This window comes from Triturus cristatus, chromosome 6, assembly GCF_964204655.1.
Source record: "Triturus cristatus chromosome 6, aTriCri1.1, whole genome shotgun sequence".
Taxonomy (NCBI): Eukaryota; Metazoa; Chordata; class Amphibia; order Caudata; family Salamandridae; genus Triturus; species Triturus cristatus.
In genome coordinates, this window is record NC_140589.1 from 1,791,160,245 (window position 1) to 1,791,181,450 (window position 21,206).

General features: G+C 42.9%; 1 protein-coding gene across 1 annotated transcript in view; it reads right to left on the reverse strand.

Annotated features, from left to right (window-relative positions):
- Nucleotides 1-21,206, reverse strand: part of LOC146822010 (cysteine-rich venom protein-like) — a 280,985-nt gene that overhangs the window by 52,946 nt on the left and 206,833 nt on the right. The gene's annotated exons all lie outside the window — the stretch shown is intronic.

Sequence of the window (21,206 nt, forward strand, 5' to 3'; positions counted from 1 at the left end):
GACACTCTTCATAATTCAGCAATGCACCTGTTGACCACTGCATTGCAATATGCAGCGAACAGCAGGCTGAAGACATATGAGGTCAGCTGTGCTACCAGAATGGATGTGGAAGTGAGCTATAGAGGGAGTATCATTTACAAACAAGTTGTTAGAGGTGGGTGAAGGGGGACTTATATTGCTTTGACATCAGAAGTGCTACCGCTATAGTGAAATTCAGTGAGTTGCAGTACCTACTCAAAAGCAAAAATAGGCTTATTGATGTTTTATGGGTTATGCTCAGTTTTAACTGAAAATCAGAAACCTTAATGATAAATCAATTTGTCAGTATGCAGATGTGGTGCTGTTGTAAGCTAAAATACGGAAAGTCGTGATTTAGAGAGTTTCCAGTGCACCCATGTTTCTAGATAGGGGAATAAAATTGTAGCATTGAATTGGGACATTAGTTAGTTGAATCTTAATCTGAAATTAGAGGACAAACCCCTATGAATCTCTGTCCACAGATGGCTGGTGTTGGGGAGAGGAGTTGGCCTAATGGCTAGGGCGTTCGACCCTGAAGCTGGGGAACCGGGTTCGAGTCTCGGCAAAGGCGCTCAACATCCGTGATTCTGGGCAAATCACTTAGGGGCAGATTTACAAGAAAGTGACACATCTGTAGAGATGCGTCACTTTCCCTGCGCCAACATGCAAAACCCTTGCGTCACCATGAATGCACAATCTTTACAATACGGTGCGCCATGGCGCAAGGATTAACAGATGGGTCAGAAATTCTGACACATCTGTTGACGGAAAAGTCACGCATTGCTGGAGTCGTGTCGCAAGCACAACGCAACTCCAGCAATGCTCAGGGGCGCCCTATGCCTAACATGCTGCGTCACTCCTTATGTCTGCTTCAAGCAAGCGCAGGGTTTTGATGCAGCATGGACGTAAAAGTGACTCAGTGAAATCTTGTAGATTTCACTGCGTCACTTTTACGGGGCTTCCTGCGGTAGAACGCCCACCCTGCATACATTAAACCTGACACAGGTTTAATGTGGCGCAGGGCTTCACAACGTGACGCATCTCCCTAGATGCGTCACGTTGTAAATGGGCCGCAACTTTTACGCTGGCACTGCTTCACAAAAGTGACGCAACGACGGTGTAAAAGTGACGCAAGGGGCTTGTAAATCTGCCCCTTAATCTCCATGTGCCTAACAGAAAACAAACAAATGAATGTGTCCACATGTAACACAATTTGTGTTTGTGTAAAAAGCGCTGATACCCATACCCTCGGGTCAAGTTTGTGTTATATAAAACTCTGTAAAAATAAACTGGAGTTACCAAAGTTGAGAGGGAGGCAGAGGTAGAGGATAGGTTTATGCTCCTAACAGCTACGTAGTTAGACACAAATTGAGTATATCAAAGAAAATCTGCCCTTAGGGAATTAGATAGGATACAGCAAGAATTTGTTGTTATCCCTGGTCTAGAAAAAATACTTTTTCTAGAGACCCCTCACAAACACCAGGGTTGTCCCTAGGTGACATGCTTTATCATTGGGGTTCCTCTCAATCCTCTTTGGATTGAGGCATTCTGCGACTTGCAAATTACATAGGAGCACTTTTTATTGTAGACTATGTGTTGGGCAGTGATGTAGAGTGAAAAGGTAAAGAACATTTTAAAATACCTAACTAGTTGGCCACTCTTTTATTCCTGCTCCTAGTGGGTATGATTAAAAATCAGGTTTTTTTTACTAAGAAGAAATATGACCTTAATGAGTCTGGTTGTCTCAGTAATGTGTTTTTGTCAACATGTTTCAAGCTGTTCCCTATTAGCTTTTCATCAGGACTCCATGGGGTCCACCCCAGTGTGTACCACTCCTAGTGAATCCTGTAATAAGGACACAAACCATGCACACCTAATGCTCACTGTATATATGCGGTTCTAGTATCTGTAATTAGTGTCTGTAATTAGAAAGGAAAAATATATATTAAAAACAGTGACTTGTCAGGCGTGCTGGCTGGTCGAATTAGCATGATTGTGCATGCAACTATCAAAATATTGCACCGTATATTGTGGGTGTCATATGGTCTATCCTATGTGCTCAAATAGTGTGTCATGAACATGCCACACACTGTAATGGGTGACACCACTCGTAAAATAGCACTTGTGAAACTAGAAAAACGTACACCTTAGTGTGGCGGTATTAAATGTACACCATTTAGAGAAACATAAAATCCTGACAGACACCAATCCTTATCTCCAACACATCACACTTTGGAAAAAGTAATTAGATGAAATTCTGCTGATTTGGGAAGGAGACGAGTCCAGAGCAGAAGAGTTCATAACCTGGCTGAATCTCCAGGACACATTCCTTAAATGTACTCATACTATGAGCAGATATAAACTGGTGTTCCTGGACCTCAACATTATCGCATCTGAAGGCGTCCTAAAAACAACAACACATGAGAAACCCACTGCAAAGAAATGCTTATTACTATATGACAGCTTTCTCCCAAGGCATATAAAAGACAGTCTCCCCTACGGCCAGTTCCTTATGCTAAATTGAAGCTGCACAGGGGTCAATGATTTTAGAACACTAGCCGAGAAACTGACAGACAAACTTCTGGCAAGGAACTACTCAAAAAAGTTGGTGTCTAAAGCAAAGAAACAAGCAGTGAATAATCACAGAGGTTCTTTGCTGGAAACACGCCAAAAACAGAACACTGTTGAAGACAAGAAACTAATCTGCATAACTACCTTTAACATAGCCTCTGACAAATCACCAAAATTATTGGAAAACATTGGTGTATTTTGAACAATGGGCAACTTAACATCCCAAAACCAATGTTCTCCCAGTTTTTTTTCCCAGTGAATTTCTAAGGATTTTTAAATACAAATTAAGATATTACCAGACTTAAATATAACCTTTGTTTTCTCAATAAATATATAAGTAGGGATCAGACAAGAAACAATGCATATAGTGATCACCCTTCACAAAGTGCAGTGTCAAATGGTAGGAATACTCGGCATACAATCAATATATTCACCATGAATACCTCTGGCTGAAAACCCATGCCTGCCACCCACTAAAGAATGGGGTTGGAGGCATGGCTTGAGCATGCATGGTGGTAGTCATGTAAGAGGAGCTCAGGAGTCATCCAACCAGCAGCCCAGTTATTATTTCCCCCGTGGGTCCCCGCATCCCCCAGTTAGGGGTGATGAGTGCTACCCAGATCGTGGTGGGGACCCCTCTGGAGGCAGCAAGGACAGGGTGCCCAGCTGGGAGAACCCAACATGGCAGCTGTGGCATCGGGCCAGCATTGAGGAGGACACATGGATGTTGCTGGTGACCGTAGCCTCGACTTCGCGGACCTCTTCACAGGTTGGTGCGCATCAGGAGACTTTGTGCATACGCTCCGCTGAGCGTCTCTAAGGGCACTTTGTCATCACCTCGCCTGAGCACTTCTGGGGGCACATATCCAACACGCGCTGGAGGGCATTCAGAACCTCTGCAGGCACCACGCTGGAGCACTTGTTGTTTTCGACTGAACACTTCAGGGGGCGCATTGCAGACTCCGCGCTTGAGCGCTTCTGGGGGCACATAACAGACACGCGCTGGAGCGCATACAGACCATTTGCAGACACCGCGCTGGAGCGCTTTGTTTTCCTTTACACCGCGCAGGAGCGCTTTGTTTTCCTTTACACCGCGCAGGAGCGCTTGCTTTTCTTGTCACCGCGCAGGAGCGCTGTGTTGTACTTTGTATTTTGGCGCAAGGACATTATTATTACTCCTACTTTCCGTTGGGTGGAAGCGGAGCGCGCAGGAGCGCTTATAGTGGTGGTTTCTTCCTTCCTCGAGCTGCCTTTCACCAGGTAATTATCCGAGCCCCAGGCGCCTAAGAGGTAACATAGATAGGGCATTGCGCGTCCCTGATCTAACTGGTCTCCCTTGTTTCCTCTCACAGGCAGACAAAAGGAGGTCAGCTTCCCGGGAGATCCCCTCCACACATCATTCTTATTTCCTTTGGCTGCCTTCCCCTATCCATCTCTCTCCCCGGAAACTGAAGGGAGGGAACGTGAATATTCCTTGACTACACAGCAATGGTGAAGTGGGAATTCTTCTGGTGTCAAGAGGCACCTCCGCCTCCTGAACATTCAGTACACTCTCTTCTTTCTGGGGGTGGATCCGGATTGTGGACCAGGGAGCCTCCTCTTTTTTCACAGCGGCTGAAGAGGTTTGGGTCTGGCTGGAGGCTGGGGCACGCCTGATGTGGGCGATGGGTGCCCGGCTGTTGGCCGGAACCCCGTAGGTACCGTAAAGTACATGGAAGGGCCAGGCGGAATCAGAATGGGCCAAGGTGGTTGCGGCAGAACGAGGCCTTGGAAGTGGTCAATCGATGGGAGGGTGTGCCTGGAGTAATGGCAATGATAGTGGATATTATTATTTGAGCGGGGGTTCTACGTTCATTAGATTTTAGAGGTCGGTGGGTTTGCAACAGTGTAGAAGGGGGGCTGGCATGGGGGTTTGTGGTCACTTTACAGTGCGTTAAGTGTTGAATGTTACAATAGTTTAGGCAAAAGACACCTCGGAAGTTGGGGAAGAAGGAAGTTCCAAGCCTGCAGCCTGAGTGTGTAGGGAGGAGGGAAGGTTGTTGGACGTTGGGGGGAGGAACAGCACGTTACCCGTGGCAATGGTCACCCCATCCAGGGGCTGGTTATGATGGGGATTTTCCTGGTGGTGGTGGCTGAGCCCGTGGTTCATATATGCAGAGGGGGGGCTCTCCCTGAAAATATTGTTTTGGCCTTGAAAGCAACCTGAAAAGGTGTGTTGTGCTTTGGTACCGGGTCAGACATGACCCCAATGTGGTGCTTATGCAGGAGAGACACATGGTAGGAAAAAATTGTGGCTTCCTGAACAATGGGTGATACAGACCCCTGGCCCTTGCTGGTTTCTCCAAGAGGAGTGCTAGGCAGCAATGGCCAGTACTTGGAATGGTATGGGGTTGGCAGCAGCCTTCTGGTATTTCCCCACCTGGCTTGCAGGGGGATGGGCTGATCAAGCTTGGGGAATGGGTAACACATCTTATTGCTAGCTGCAGCAACTTTAACTTGACTCTCAGGGCAGTCTTGGGCTAGCTGACTAGTTTGCAGGTTCCCCATGGGGAAGACACTCGCCTGGTAGATTTCATTGCAATGGTCAACCTGGTGGACTTGTGTCGGGTTCATAATCCAGAAACATGTCAATACTCCTTTGCTTCTAATTCTATGCAGTACATGTCTAGACTTTTGAGAACATGGACTACTTGCCTAGGGGGACATCTGACCATGCCCCCGTGGGGATGATGCTCAAAGCGAAATTGCCCAGACTAGTGCAGGGGTGGAGGTTGGGCCCCTGGGAGCTGATGAATAACACCATGCGGGCCCTGATTCAACAGGCCACTAGCAACTATTTTAAGGAGAAGGCAGGGTTGGTAAGCTCCAGCACAATAGTCTGGGAGGCAGATAAAGGAGTGCTGCTGGGTGATTTAATACCCCATATCCAGGGAAAAAGCTGGAGATAGAGACATGAGTTGGAGGCGATGCTAGTGCAGTTGGAGGAAGAGTACTAGTCCCACACTACCACTGATACTTCAGGAGGAATATTGCAGCCTAGCATACCAGGAGGCACTGCAGGTTTTCAGAACTAAACTGGGTAGGCTGTATGAAATGGGGAACAAGGCTGTTGGCTTGGATGGCTTGGAAGGAGGAGCATCAGAGGTGGATACACTAGGTGGCTGCCGTGGGGGGCTCCAGGGTAGAAACTCCAGACGCTGTTGCCCTGGTATTTGTGGAGCACTTTAGTGGGGTGACCAGTTCAAAACTGGGGAAGAACCCCGGTCGACGTGGGGCAGTTTGTGAGCAATCTTTGAGTTCCCCACCTTCAGGAGGAGGCAAGTAGTTTCCTAGAGGGAGAACTAGCAGTTTAGGAGAACTCAGAGGCTGTAGTCCAGCTCTGGAACCAGTGGGTGCAGGGGTGCATTATAATCACCCATATGGGTTCCCGGCAGAGTATTTCAAAGGCGCAAAATCCCTCAATGTGGCCCACAAGAAGTTGATGTTTGAGGAAGTGTCACAGAGTGGCAATCTTCCAAGAGATCTGAGGCAGGTAGAAATCATCCTTATCCATATGGAAGGGAATCCCAGGAATGATTGGGCCTCTTATAAGCCGTTCTCATTGCTGAACATGTAAATAAAAATGCTGGTGAAGGTACTGGCTTTCATTCTCAAGAGGATCATATATGTAATGTTAGCCCTGGATCAGTCGGGGTTTACACCGTCCCGAGTAACCAGGCACAATCACAGGTTCACGGAAGTAGTAGTACCTGACTCTGCAATTTGGCTCCCCTATCCTCCTTAATAACCAAAGACTATATGTGGAATCCTTGAATTATTAAGGGATCAGTCCTTGGGTCCACTCTCTGAAATTATCCATTGGAGATTTGGTTTTTTCCCCCCTCCCCTCCGTGATACCTGTCCGGCTTTTCATATTCAGAATCCTCAATGAGTCCGCTGTATTTTGAATCCCTTGGAACCTTATTGTCTTGAGCCCTTTGAGGCCCTGACACTTTTCATATCTAAAGGTCTATACTGACGCCCTGTGCCGAGTTAAGGTGCTACTGTGTGTCCCACACGACTGTAACATCTATTGCCCTGATGAAGGTGTAGCCCCCTGTGGGCCCAACACCGAAACGCACGTTGGCCTTCATTGTCTCGTGTACATCTGGAGATTCTGCCTCCCTTTGCCACTGGGAGAAAACACGAGACCCCTTGATTTGTTATCCCCTTGGGATCCTGATTGTTTTAATTTATTTATGAATTATCATGTATGATTATGCTTAGTTTTTGTTGAGAAAATGAGTATATTGTGGGAATGAATGCAGGTATGACTGTTTTTTGGACTGCTTAGTGGGACTTGTATACATATATTTTTTGTATTGTAAAAATCGATTCTAACTGATTTATTATTCTGATTTATTATATTAAAATAAACTGATATCTTGTATTTTATTGTCTGTTTGACTATCTCTCTCTGATTTTTTCCCCGTTGTCAGCCTTGGTGTGCTTTTGTATATATCACTCTGACCCATTTCGGGCTTATATATATCCCTAATGTGTAGGCAGATGGTATCTTCTAGTGTTATTGCGTTTACATTTTCCCCTGCACCATCTGCCTACTAATTCTGTTCTCAGGGGTCCCTCTTCATATTGGGTACTGGCTTTCATGCTGAAGAGGATCATATATGTAATGTTAGCCCTGGATCAGTCGGGGTTTACACCGTACCGAGTAACCAGGCACAATCTGCGATGTTAGTTTGGGTGTCTGGTCCATTGGGACAGGATAGGTGAGTCCACGATCCTACTTTCGTTAAATGCCGAAAAGGCATTTTACTCGAAGGGGTGGCCAAACTTGATGGATGTCTAGCAGATAATAGGTTTTGAACCTAAGCTCCTGCATTGGATCGTGCTGCTGTGTCGGGATCTTTTGGGAAATTGAGTTGTTGGTTGACTGGGGTGGGAACCTTAGTCAAACAGCAACCACAACCCTAGTAAGTGTCATGCAAACTCTAAATTAACCCTCTTTTAGTATGGCACAGCGCAGTCAGGTTTAACTTACAGGCAGTATGTAAGGTATTTGTGCAATACTTCAAACAGTGAAACAGTGAAAAAATCACACACATTTTTTTCACTTTTGATTTTTAAAGTTTTAAAATTTTTAAGTGAAATAGCTTTAGCAAGCATAGAGCCCTAAAATAGAGTTTCTGGTTGTGCTAGACTGGGACAAAGGCAAAAGTTCAGGCCAACTGCGATAATTTGCAGGCAGGATACAGGGACCAAGTTAGGTCTGCTGAAAAATAGTACTTTAATTCAAGGTTGTGGAACATTGTGCGGATTTGGGTCGAAGGTGTGTTGCACTGCAGAGTCGATGCGCCCCATCCGAGATGCAGTGAGGCTGTGGTGCGAGATTGTGATGTATCAACGTCCAGGATCCTGCAGACAGGCCTTGTGATGCAAAGACCGGTGTTCAGAATGTGTTGCAGAGTCAAGCAGATGAATCACCTCCGATGAGCGGGTAAGCTGCGATGCAGATTTTCATCCCTATCGTCGAGGCTGCCATCGACAAGGATGTGAGAATCTTAGGCTGGGAAAAGTGCTCCACAGAGGCAGTTCTGAAGGTGATGTGTCAAGTTTCATTCACACAGCGATGATGTGTCAGTTCCAATCCACACATCACTAGTGATGCAAAAATGAGCCTGTGCACATGTCATAAGAGTAAAGCAGAGCACGGGCAGGCGCCACTAATCTACCTACTCACTAAAACCCTGTTCGTTGCTATAATCACTTGTGATGCGTTGGTTTCAATCCCCACAACCGCTGGAGCAAAGACCTTAGTCCCACTTCCAAGGGTTCAGGACTGGTGTGGCACCGTTTGGCAGGACAGATTTACCGATGAGTCCAGGTGCAGAAGCAGGGTGGTTGAAAGTCTTTTAGGTCCCTGAGACGTCATATCAGTGGGCTAGCCAGCTGGCCCTTGGAGTCACTGTGGTTCAAGTAATACAGGTCCAGTCGTTCTCAGCCAGGCAGGGGAACAGCAGGCAGAAGGGCAGAACAGCAATGCAGAAGTCCAGCAGACTGGCAGTCCTGCAGCAGCACAGCGGTTCTTTTGTGCTGGCACAGTAGTCTCATGTCCAGAAGTGCACTGAAGTGGTATTGTCAGAGGTCCAGAATTTATACACAGTCGGTCTTTAGAAGTGAGAGAGACTTCAAAGACAGGCCATTGAAGTACACAGAGATCCTGCCCTTCCTGCCCTAGCCCCATACTCACGAGAGGGGAGAATTCAGCCCTTCATGTGGGGATTTAACACATGCAATTCAAGTGTAAATGAGGCTTGGTATAACTCGTCTCCCTCATCCTTCCAGTATAGCCCACCTAGTCACAACTAAGCTCCCATTGTGTGTCGCTGTCTTGTGGGGCTACACAAAGCTCAGCTGTCATCCCCCCCAGACTAGTGATCCGAGACAGGCAACAGTCACCAAGTAGCAAAAGTAAGAAAATACCAACTTTTTAAAAGTGGCATTTTCAGAATTGCAATTTAAAATGAAACTTCACCGTAAGCTGTGATTTTAAATTGTGGATCCAGAGACACCAAACATGACAAATTTATCTCTTCCAGATTGTGAATGACACTTATACGATAAAATAAGGTAATCCCAATGTTATTCTATTGGAGAGAAAGGCCTTGTATAGGGAAAAACGGCTTTAGATGTTTTCCACTACTAGGACATGTAAACTGAAAAGTACATGTCTTGCCTTTTAAATACACTGCACCCAGCCCTCTGGGTTATTCAGAGCCTCCCTAAGGGGTCATTTATATGTATAAACGGGAAGGGTTGGGCCTGGCAAAAGAGCTGTTTTGCCAGGTTGGCATGGCAGTATGGAACTGCACTTACAGGTTCTGCAGTGGCAGGCCTGACCCATGGTTAGAGTGCTACTTAAAATTGTGGCACATCCAGTGTTGCAGGCCACCAGTAGCATTCTATGTACATGCCCTAGGTACATGTATTATCACGTTATTAGGGACTTATAAGTAAACTAAATAGGCATATTGGGGGTGAGCCCATATTACCATGTTTAGGGGAGAGAGCACAAGCACTTTAGCACTGGTTAGCAGTGGTAAAGTGCACAAAGCCCTAAATCCAGCAAAAATGAGGTAAGGAAAATGGAGGCGGTAAGCAAAAAGAAAGAGGGAAGACAACCCTAAGGTTCTCAGGCCCAACACGGCCAGGTCAAGGGACTTTAGGCTAGGGAGAGGAACCAGAGAAGGGTATCCCCTCACCACTCTTGTTTGCGATCACTATTGAGACTCGGGCTACCTGGCTTCGGGGGGACACGCATGTCGGATGCCTGATTTGAGATCCAGACTGGGAGGACATGGTCTTACTTTAGGCGGATAATGTCCTATTGTACTTAGAGGACCCGGAGCTCTTGCTGCTGCTTGTTCTGGACATACTGGAGGTGTTTTGTCCCTATAGCATCCTATCATTCATATTACTCAATAATTACTATTATTACACTGCCTCAAAGTAGCATTCATGTTGCGCAACAATAATTGCACACCCTAAAATCACATTATACCATATGAAGGCAAAGGGATTAACATGATATGCATATGTTGTTTCATTCAATAATCAACCAATCCAATTATTTAAAACCATTACTAGCCAATTTTTAGTCACATTGTCGATTTAATTGTTTGAATTAATTGAATTAACTAATGAAATGAAACAGCACATCCGATATTCGAAAAAAGGATGCCACTAAGCAGCATTCAACCCCACGCATTGTAAAATCTCATCTCCATCAATCGAAGTCACAGGAGGAGCTACAGTTGCACTTTAAAATGGCAGGTACTGAAGCCTTAAATATAAAGGCTGCAGAAGGTGCAGCTCATAATCAGGAGGTAACAAACCCCATTTCTAGTGTACAGTCTTATTAACAACTAGTTGCTGGGTTTGCAAATGGCCTAATAGGAGAAGACGCTCAAAAGGAGATGAACCGCAAGCGAAACATCTGTGAAGGATACAGTAATGAAATGATCACTCTGCATCACGCAGTACAACTTCAACCCTCATTAAGCAGCCACAGCCCTGAAGCTACACGACTGGCACAATTTGCTCAAGGTGTATCAATAAACACTAAGGAGGTTCCCCAGGTAACAAATTCTTCTCCCAAGTTTTACCTCAACAGAGGTTGAAATATCACATAAAAATGATCAAAATTATAATGGGAAAAACTGTGATGCAGCATATGAACCATTTTCAATTAATCGCTGCTTCTACCAGAGTACAGATCAAAGGGTTCACAGGACATTCTTTAATCGAATAATATTATAACGTTGCTGCAGACCATAGAAACCCTTGATTATCTCACACCTCACCTCAGAAATAATTCCTATTGAATTCCTGGCTCCTTGTGGTAGCCCGATAAAAGAGCCAACATTGGTTACGTGGTCCTCTCCCGAAGTAACCAAGTTAGTACTAATGGAAAAAGGAGTGCTCAAGGATTGGGGAATACAAAGTGCAAAATATCACAATGGTGCCTACCCCCATGTGCTAAAAAAAAACCAAAATAGGCATGCTATTCAAACTATATCATGTGTAAGATCTGCTTTGACCAATTCAATATTGAGTAATGCTCTGAGGGGGGTTAGCATCGGCAGAAAAAAAGGAAGACAGTCTGATGCAGAATTCTTTACTGCTTACCCCAAAACACCCACAGATAGAGTCTGATTGGAGCTGGCTATCAAGTGTGCTAATCCATTGATCAAGAGACTAAATTGAAGCAGAGATACTACTGTAGACTGTTATAGTGGAAATCACATTTCCCTTGTGGGGTGCATTATAATCACACATGTAGGTCGCACCACATATATTTTTAGTCATATTAACATGGAGCATAGCATTGTGAACATAAATAAAATAAAATGTGATGTACCTAGGTTATTGACATATAATGTTGTAAAGTTTGACATAAAAGTAAATATAACTGGCAGTAATCATTAACATGAAGGGTTACACTTGTGAAATATATCACTGTAGTAATGTGAAGTATTTTAGACCACTTGCAAATAACATGGAAAATCAACGGAGAGAAACAAATGTAAAGGTTAGAAAACTGTAACGTGAAGAACTTGCTTTGTGCAACTGAGATATATTCATGCGTTAAAAGTGGTTAACATTTACATAGTGTTTTATGTAGTTAAACAATAATTGGAAATGTTTATTTTCATGTAAACTTCTGCAATGCTTTCTTATGTTAGCTAAACATCGGAACCTGAAATGCAAGTCCTTGAGACTCTTGCTTTAGAACTAACAGTTGAATTTTGTGTGCAATGTGTATCTGTTCTTTCTCACGTTGTGTGATGCAGGTGAAGAAGCATTTTTGTTATTTAGAATAATGTCTTCGTTTTACTAGTTGGGCAAGGAGGGAAGACGTTTGAAAATTCATGATTGATTTGATAAAGGAAGGTCGTGGTACTACACACGGGAGAAGGTCTTAGGAACCGATGACAAAATGTATCTAGAGGAGAACACCATCATCCCATGGAAAAAAACCTTCAAGTTGCATTCAGAGCAGGTGGCGTGGGACGAACTGAATTCTGGGAAAGAATTATGAATTATGTCTTGATGGTGATAGGGAAAGTGCCCACGACTTCTTCTTTGCCTTCAGAGAGAGAGCATCCTAGATCTGGCTCTGCTTCAATAGCTTTATGCTACATGGCCCATTGATGGTGGAGAGACTTTTAGGAAGGCTCCACATGCTGACACCTTTATTAATCTCTTTGAAAATGCCTAAGTAGCGATGTCACCTTCGTGATAGAGTAGGGACAGATAGATACTTTTTACTCAACAATCCTCGATGCAGGGAAATTTGGACTCATGCTTTCTGATCTTTTGCATTTACTTCTTGAACTAATTGTGTTGCTTATGCTGCATCATATGAACTGAATCAGAAGACCTGGCTTTATGCTAATTCCAATTAATTTCTACACCCTTGTCCTGAGATGCCTCTATATTCAGTTGTTTATGGCTTTGTGATGGATTAACCAAAATATCTCTAGATGTCCATGAGTTATTGGGAGTTGGTGCAGTAATTGGATGTGGCTGTAGAGAATTAATTTTTCCTCATTACACCTACATGCTGGGAAAAAGAACCAATCGGATTGTGAATCTAGAACAGGTCTAAAACTTATGGTCCTGGCCCTTTCAAACCCCACACCCACATAAGCCATTTCAATTGCTAAAATTGTGCTTGTAGAACATGGGTGGGTTGTCAACAAAGTTAAAGGACCAGGAAATCATTTATTAGTTATTGGATCCTAATTGCTGTAGTCCATGCACAAAGGGGCCGGTTGCTTGAAAAAAGTGTTACATATGCTCAATTTATAAAATGCTAAAAAATCCCTGAAAATCCTTGACCCAAAAACCAAAGGTTAAAGTAGTGTTATATTTAAGTATAATGCAAAAAATCTTGATGTATGTTAGAAAAAGAAATCCCTGAAATTCACTGAAAAAGACAAAGTGGCATTAAAGTCAGGTCTCAGAATAAGTAATGTTTGCAAACTAGAAAAAACACTGAAATTCGCCATGCTTTATTTAGTCATCTAACTATAAAATGGGTCCATGTCATCCACTGCTTCTGGACTCACATTTTTCATCACTAATTACACTTTAAATGACATCCCTGCAGACATCACTGATGACATTATCCATGACACTACAATTCACATTACTCACTAAACTCTCATATGGTCTTGAAGAAGAAAGTCTGTAGTTAAGGGCATACAGTCTTCTGTTCAATAGAATTACTGTGTATGCAAGTGTGATTACAGAGGATGGAAATCGTGTAGGATGAAGTTGTATGAGACATGGTTGACCTACAAGTAAAGTTTCAGGTTCAAACAGTAGTGCGTGTTAAAACCGGGGAAAGGTTGACCGAACCTATTATGGATAGCATAGGCATGTTTCTCAGTAGGTTGTGGCTTAGACCTAAAGCCTTTTGCTAAACCTTTGGGACATATTTACAAGCCCCTATCACCACAGGAACACCACTTTTTATAATGTTCCTGTGGAGCTAAACCCTTTGCCTTATTTTCAAAGTGGTGTTAAGCGCCCCAGTGTGGCTTAACGCCACCTTGTAAATAAGGCCCCTTTCATGCTACACATAGCGTGAAAGGGGCATTCAATGGGTGTTGCAGTGGGTGTTCTACCGCAATAACTAAAAGTGATTAGAACACGCACTACTGACATAATCTTGAAGAAGCGTCGTTGTGGCGTGCTCCTGGGGTATCACCTTCTGACGGGGGTGTGAATGGAGATATGTGGAAGTGGTGGCGCTTAACTCAACGACCTCCCCCCGGGCACAGCCAGAAGCCTGCAAGCAGCAGGATGCAAAATGCTTGACTGGAGTGCTAAAAATGATAGAAGTTGATCAAATATTCATTCGTTGAATTGTTTTTTCATGGAATGTGGATGCCTCATATCCAAATTAAATCAATTGACTATCAATAAGTCCATATGTCCATTTTCACATATCTCCCGATGCATTTCAGGCGGGTCTGCCTTCGTCAGGGGAAGTATCTTAAAAGTTAACCAGCGAAAAATATCAATTGGTCACCAAACATGAAACAGGGAGAATATCCTTTGACCAATATAACCTGGTGTCACAACAATGTCAAAAAAGGAAATCTAAATGACTGTCACCACAAATTGGGGATGGAGTGAGGTGATGAATTAAAATAACGGGATATTGCCCGGAGTGCAGACAGTACCTGACAAAATAAGATGAAGTGAATTGGGTCCTCGGTATGTGACTGACAGTGAAAAAGCATGGGAAGGTAAATACAAACAAAAGAGTGCTCGCTAGAGTTATGCGTGCCAAGTTCGTAAAGATCTAGTATACATTGTGCTTGTTTGAAAACAATAGTGCATGAACTTCAAAAACCTGTGATGGGATAATTATGAGGAGTGCACCGTTATCGATCCGTGCAGGCTCTAATGCCCGTGTAGCAAAACAGTGATCGAGACGACTGACACGATGCAACGCGCAAAAGTGAGAACGTGTGTTATCTGTGTATATAATCAGAGTTTCGTTCATAGCTTTAAGGAAAAAAAAAATAGAGAACCTACGTTTCAGATGTTCTCCTGGACATGTGTTAAACAGGTAATCACCCTGAAACACGCAGGTGATGTCTGTAAAATACTAGTGTGTTGTGCTACCAACACAGAAAAGAAACTAGGTGCGATAATAGCTATTACTCTCAGAAACTCGTTTGCCATCTTAAAGTGTGAAAATAAAGAAACAGATAAACCAAAAAACTGGTTTGGGCAGTAATGTGCATAGGTATGGGAACGTGAACTTTGATGGAGGAAAATTGTAATGTGGGAATCTTGTGTGTGAACCCATAAAAAGCGAGTTTGAAAATGACCTATTTGTAGATAGCATGAAACAACCAATAAATATGACAAATGAAACAGTGTGTTGACAAGAACGGGTAATGGTTGCCCTACCGGCACAGTTATTCAAAATGTGACGACAAAAAAACGAATGTCCAAACAAATGAGAGATCAATAAAGTTTCTCTACAAAAGAGGCTAAAGGGAATGTAAATAGGTAGTAAGCGAGTAAATGGTAACGATATGGAAAATGAAGTAGGAGAAGATATACTGGAATGAAGTGAGTGAAGAAAGAGAGTGAGTAAAGTGAAAACGAACCAAAAGATGATGAGTGACAGTGAGATGGCAGATAAGAATGCAATAACTGAAGGCTGTGTGAAATGAAGTGAAAAATAATGAACTGGAGTAAAGTGTGAAAAGGAACAAACAAAGCAAAGATGAGCGACAATGAGGGTGACAGGTAAATGAAACATTAAAGAGGTAAATGCAGGAAATGTAAAATGAAATGTAAAAAGAAATAACATCAGACAATAGGTCACAAAATGTGACATAAGCACGCAGTGTCCATATCATAGCTAACATGAAAATTCCATACGATCATTAAGACCATTGGGTTTCATGGAGTCAGAAACTTAATCCAATGATTTTCCCTCTGCAAAATGAAATTATTGTTGTCTCTACTCTCTCGCTTTTCGATTACTTCCAGGACTGCAAATTGTAGTTGACTAATGTTGTGACGGTTCTCCATGAAGTGTGTGGCGATAACGGATTTGATATTACCGGTGCGAATGTTGCTCATATGTTCATTCACTCATGTTTTGATCTTCCTTTCTGTTTTCCCGGTGTATACCAGGCCGCACGGGCACTTCAAGATATAAATAAACTTTTTAGTGTCACAATTGGCGTTGACCTTGAGTTTGATTTTGGTGCCTTTCATGGGATGTGTAATCGTTGACCCTTTAATGATGGTATTGCAGTTACTGCAGTTGTAACATGGTACATTCCCCTTGTAGATTGCTGGTGGAGTAGATGGAAGTTTATTTGTGATAAGGTCTTTGATGTTCTTACCCCTGTTGTAAGCGAAAATCGGTAGTTCCCGGAAAATGCCTTTGAAGTCGGGTTCTAAGGCTAATATTGGCCAATGATCCTTGATGGATTTTTTATATTGGTTACTCAGAGTGGAGAATTTCGATACCACAACCGTGCGCTTGGACTTCATCTTTGTTGACGTGGTGAGAAGGTCTTCTCTGTTTTTCTTAGTGTGCCGTTCTTTTGGTTGATCAGGCAAGTTTTGGGGATATCCTCTTTGTCGAAATCTGTGAAGCATGTCATTGGCTTGTTGGTCGTATTCGGCGGGGTCTGATACTATTCTTTTCACCCTCAATAATTGTGAATAGGGTAAATGGTTTTTAAGAGGCATCTGATGAAAACTTTGATAATGTAACAAGTTGTTTCTGTCAGTACTCTTTCTGAAGATGTTAGTTTCAAGGGTGTTGCCTGATCTACTGATAAATACATCTGAAAAAGCTATGGTTTGAGTATGGAGCTCATAAGTGAACTGGATCCTATCATTGATGGAATTCAAAGTATTCAAAGCTTCCAACAGGCTTTCAAGTGAACCCTTCCATGTTATGAATATGTCATTGATATACCTAAGAAAGGTGATGGCCTTATTCTTCCATGTAGTGGTGTTTAATATGTTGTTCTCTTCAAATTTGTTCATAAACATATCAGCACGGATCGATAACGGTCCACTCCTCATAATTATCCCATCACAGGTTTTTGAAGTTCATGCACTATTGTTTTCAAACAAGCACGATGTATACTAGATCTTTACGAACCTGGCACGCATGACTCTAGCGAGCAGTCTTTTGTTTGTATTTATCTTCCTACGCATTTTCACTGTCAGTCACATACCGAGGACCCATTTCACTTCATCTTATTTTGTCAGGTACTGTCTGCACTCCGGGCAATATCCTATTTTAATTCATCACCTCACTCCATCCCCCAATTTGTGGTGACAGTCATTTAGATTTCCTTTTTTGACATTGTTGTGGCACCAGGATATATTGGTGTAGGGATATTTCTCCTTGTTTCTTGTTTGGTGACCAATTGATATTCTTCGCTGGTTAACTTTATAGATACTACCCCTGACGAAGGGCGACCCGCCCGAAATACATCGGGAGGTATGGACATATGGACTTATTGATAGTCAATTGATTTAATTTGGATATGGATATGAAGCATCCACATTCCATGAAAAAACAATTCAACAAATGAACATTTGATCAGCTTTTATCATTTTTAGAACTCCAGTCAAGTATTTTGCATCCTGCTACTTGCAAGCTTCCGGCTGTGCCCAGGGGGATGTCGCTGAGTTAAGCGCCACCACTTCCACATGTTATGCCGCAATACCCATTGCTTTCGAGGCTACCCCCTATGTACGGTGGTGATAATAGGAGAAAGTGCCAAAATTGATACCAGAGAAAACCTGGTCTTAACATGGTGAAATGAGAGAAATGGTTACTTGTTCCTCGCATCACACATAGAAACAGCAAATTGCTATGAATTATTGCTTATGTGCAGGAAGGTGTCCCATTCTGCACATGAACAATCATTTAAACCATAGTTAAAAAAATTATGATTTGCAACTTGTGTGCTGCACAGTGCAGTGCACATAGGTGGTGCAAAATGGCGTTCTGGATTGTTTATGTGCAGGAAGGGACACCTTCCTGCACAAAACAATCATCCCCTCCAACTCAGACACCCTTTCGCTATGGTTCAAGAGTGCCTGCTTTGGCAGTAGGCAGCTAGGATTAGCGCCAGCGCTAGGGGAAATGCAGGAGTGGGCCGCATTCATGTGAATACTAACATCTGCGTTTTCAGAATGAGGTTAGTAATTTTTGCTTAACGCCACACTTCGTCATTCTCTTGTAAATCTGCCCCTTTGACAGACAAGCCAAAGCTTCTGTTGATTTCCCCGCTCTGATGCAACATGTTACTAGGTAGCTCTCAATTGCTCTGGGCTCGGCCAGAATGGTAATCCTTGGTCTTTCTAAGACTTCAAGATCTCCCTTTTTCCAGACTTGGCTGTAAAATATGTACCATATGGCACAATATGAGAGATTTATTTATAAGCTGAACGACAAGTGGCAGACTTTTGATGACGTCTGGGGCTCCTTTCTCAGGAGGTAGATATGGCCCTTCCTGTACATACTGTAAGTCCTTCTCCCCCATTCCCCTTCGATATTGGCCACCTAGAGCACTGGATATGTGTTACGTGTCTCTCCAGAATCTATCCTTCTTCTCAGTATGCAGTATCAGTTGCCCCGATAGGCATCGGGGTCCTTCTTCGAGGTCCCTCTTTACCTTGTTTTAAGCTGGTTGATATTCAGGATGTCTGGGGGGTCTCTTGAGATACCAGCAATTTGACCTTTTCAATTGTTGGTGTGAGCTTTGCTATGGATGGAGTGAGTAGAATAGGGGTGTAATCACTTTATTTCTTGAGATTGGGAGTAATTTTTCTCTTTTCCTTTCACACCATAATTTCGCTTTCCTTTTTCTTTTCTTTTTGAATGTAAGGGTGATCCACTTAGCAATTGTTTTACTCACAGTACTTTTCTAAGCACGGATGTAAGATTGTATGCCATTCTGTTCAGCTCAGAATTTCAGAATGCATGTGTGTGAAAAGTGCTGTACCAAATGGCCAAGGGTTAGCCATAGGGCTTAGCTGATGAGTTCTTAAATATGGGTCAGTTGGAATTCATTCACCAAATTGTGCCCGTTACCAAAGGGTTTGGTCCTTTAGCACTTAATTTGTGATAGAAAATTGGGCAAAGTTCAATCGGGAGAACCTGCCCTAGAAGTTCCGAAAACTAGTAAGCTCAAGGCATTATTGCCAGCTCACCCTTTAACTCCTCCAGTAACCCTCTCCATAATAAAGTCATCTAAGGGACTTCCACCAGGGTGGTCTCAGCAAAAGACTAGTGAACCTAAGTACAATAGGCAGAAGCTTTAGGATCCGGTATCTTAAATAGCTTCTTGAACTTTGCCCAAAAAATCTGGTTAATTGTTCAGCAGACACTAGAGTAGTTGTTCAAGTCAGAGCTGTACCATCCAAGGAACCAATCAGATGTCCCACTTTGGATCAGTCAGAGGAGCATTGCCCATGTTGAAAGGCAAAACCACCGAGCCGTCCAAAAACTTTCAATCACATTCGATCTTCAGAATCCTTTGATGTTGAGGGGCTGATGGCATGGATACCTTGATGAAGGACAACATTCTCTGTCCTCAATTGGTCCAATTCCAGAGTTTGTTGCTGAAGGAAAGAGGCCGGGCCAATACCAGGATCCATGACAAAAACAGGCAGAAGTTTTTGGGCGAAGAAATCTTTTTAGGACTGGGCCGTTACCATAATCCAGATCGCAGTCTTTGGTAAGATCAACTGTTTCCAGGAGCCACATTGTCTCCAAACAGTGAAATAAGTAGTCAGCAGTTGCCCTCAAGAAGCTGCCATCTTGGCATGAGGAAGCTGCCAAATAAGTCAAAAAGAATCCTCGCTGATAAAGTCTTCACAAGTTGGGAGAAAACCAGGGGTCAGGCATCCAAGGGAGGATGTCCCCAGATCAAAGAGTCAGGTTCAGCAAATAGCGGGAGTAAAGAACAAGTGGAGGAAAATTTCTTTTTTTGTGACACACCCTCCAACCAGACAGGCATTTTAAGAGGAAAAGAAAAGAAAAAGCCAATTACATTGAAAACACAATGGATTGGGAACGTCAGGAAGAAAAAAAGGAGGCACGGCCATAATGGAAAGGGAAAATAAAAACATTATGAAAACCTGAACTGGAGAGTTGCAGGAGTAACCTTCAAAATTCAGCAACAAATCCTGAGGTGATTGTAATTTTGGAGTTGAAGAGAGAAGGAGTAGTAGCTGGGATCCCAGAGGCACAAGTGGAAATACACAGCTGTGGTTCTCGGTACCTAGGTGGCGGATAAGCAGCAGACTTAACAATTACTTCAATTAAACCATACAGGTTGATGTCACAATTATTGTATGATGCAATCAGTAATGTGATCAATGTCATTTGAGAAGTCATCAGTGATGTCATAAATATCATAATTTATCATACTACAAGTGATGAGCAGTGCATGGTGCGGGTGCAAATTATAGTTAGTTCAGTAAACTATGATTAGTTTTTTGTGTTATTTCAACATCTATGTATAACCCTCACTTTAACCTATATTTTCGTCAGTGCTGAGTTTTTTTAATTGAAGTGTAATCTTATTACTATACCCAACTAACACGCCACTTTAACCTTTGCTTTTTTCAGTGAATTCCTGGGGTCTTTTGTTCATTTTCAGCCAACTCTACTGCTGAGCACAGCAGGGTACCTGAACGCATGCATTTGGGAATTAAGGTCTCCAGCCTCACTATATTTGATACCAATTGAGTATAAATCCACAATGAGGTTTCCAGTGTCCATTTTCGCACCAACAATCTCTTTTTACCTATCTGTCTTCAGAATAGTCATATAGTTGCTGAAGTAGACTCCTACCTACCTTTAAATTCATTTAGGAAATGTATCAAAACTTCTAGGAGTACTCTTTGGAATCCAAAACTGTGACAAATTCTCAGGAGCACCAACATGTGTCCCCAATTGCACACACAGAAATGTACATTTTTGGCATGTGGAAATATGAAGCCACAGAGCTTTTTGACTTGCTTTCCTTTAGTCGTACTGCTCAGCTTATATCACCAACATTTTTAGTGGTGCCCCCTTCCCATGCCTAATGTAAAAACACATTTATGCCTTATCTTATCATATTTAAAGCTATGACCATTTCCAAAAAAGAGAACTACCTGCTAATTGTTAGTAAATACTCTCAACCTATTACCTGCTTTTTCAGATGGACCCACTGTGCAACAGCCACACATGAACCTGTGAGATTATTTGGTCATGTGGAAATTCTTCTGCATTGCGAAAACCCTACTTACAAGCCGACAACTCCACGATTCTTGATTCCTTGAATGGGATTTTACACTAATGAAATCTTGTATTTTAACTCAAGATACATTTGTTTGCCAGTACATCCAGAACAGTAATGTCCATCTCCAATAATACTGCATTCACTACTTCAACCCTAGTACTATATCATAGGGTAGTAGCGCCACATCTATACATAAATAGACATACCTTGGAATGTAGTGGTTAGGTTGTTGTAGTGGACCTGAAACTA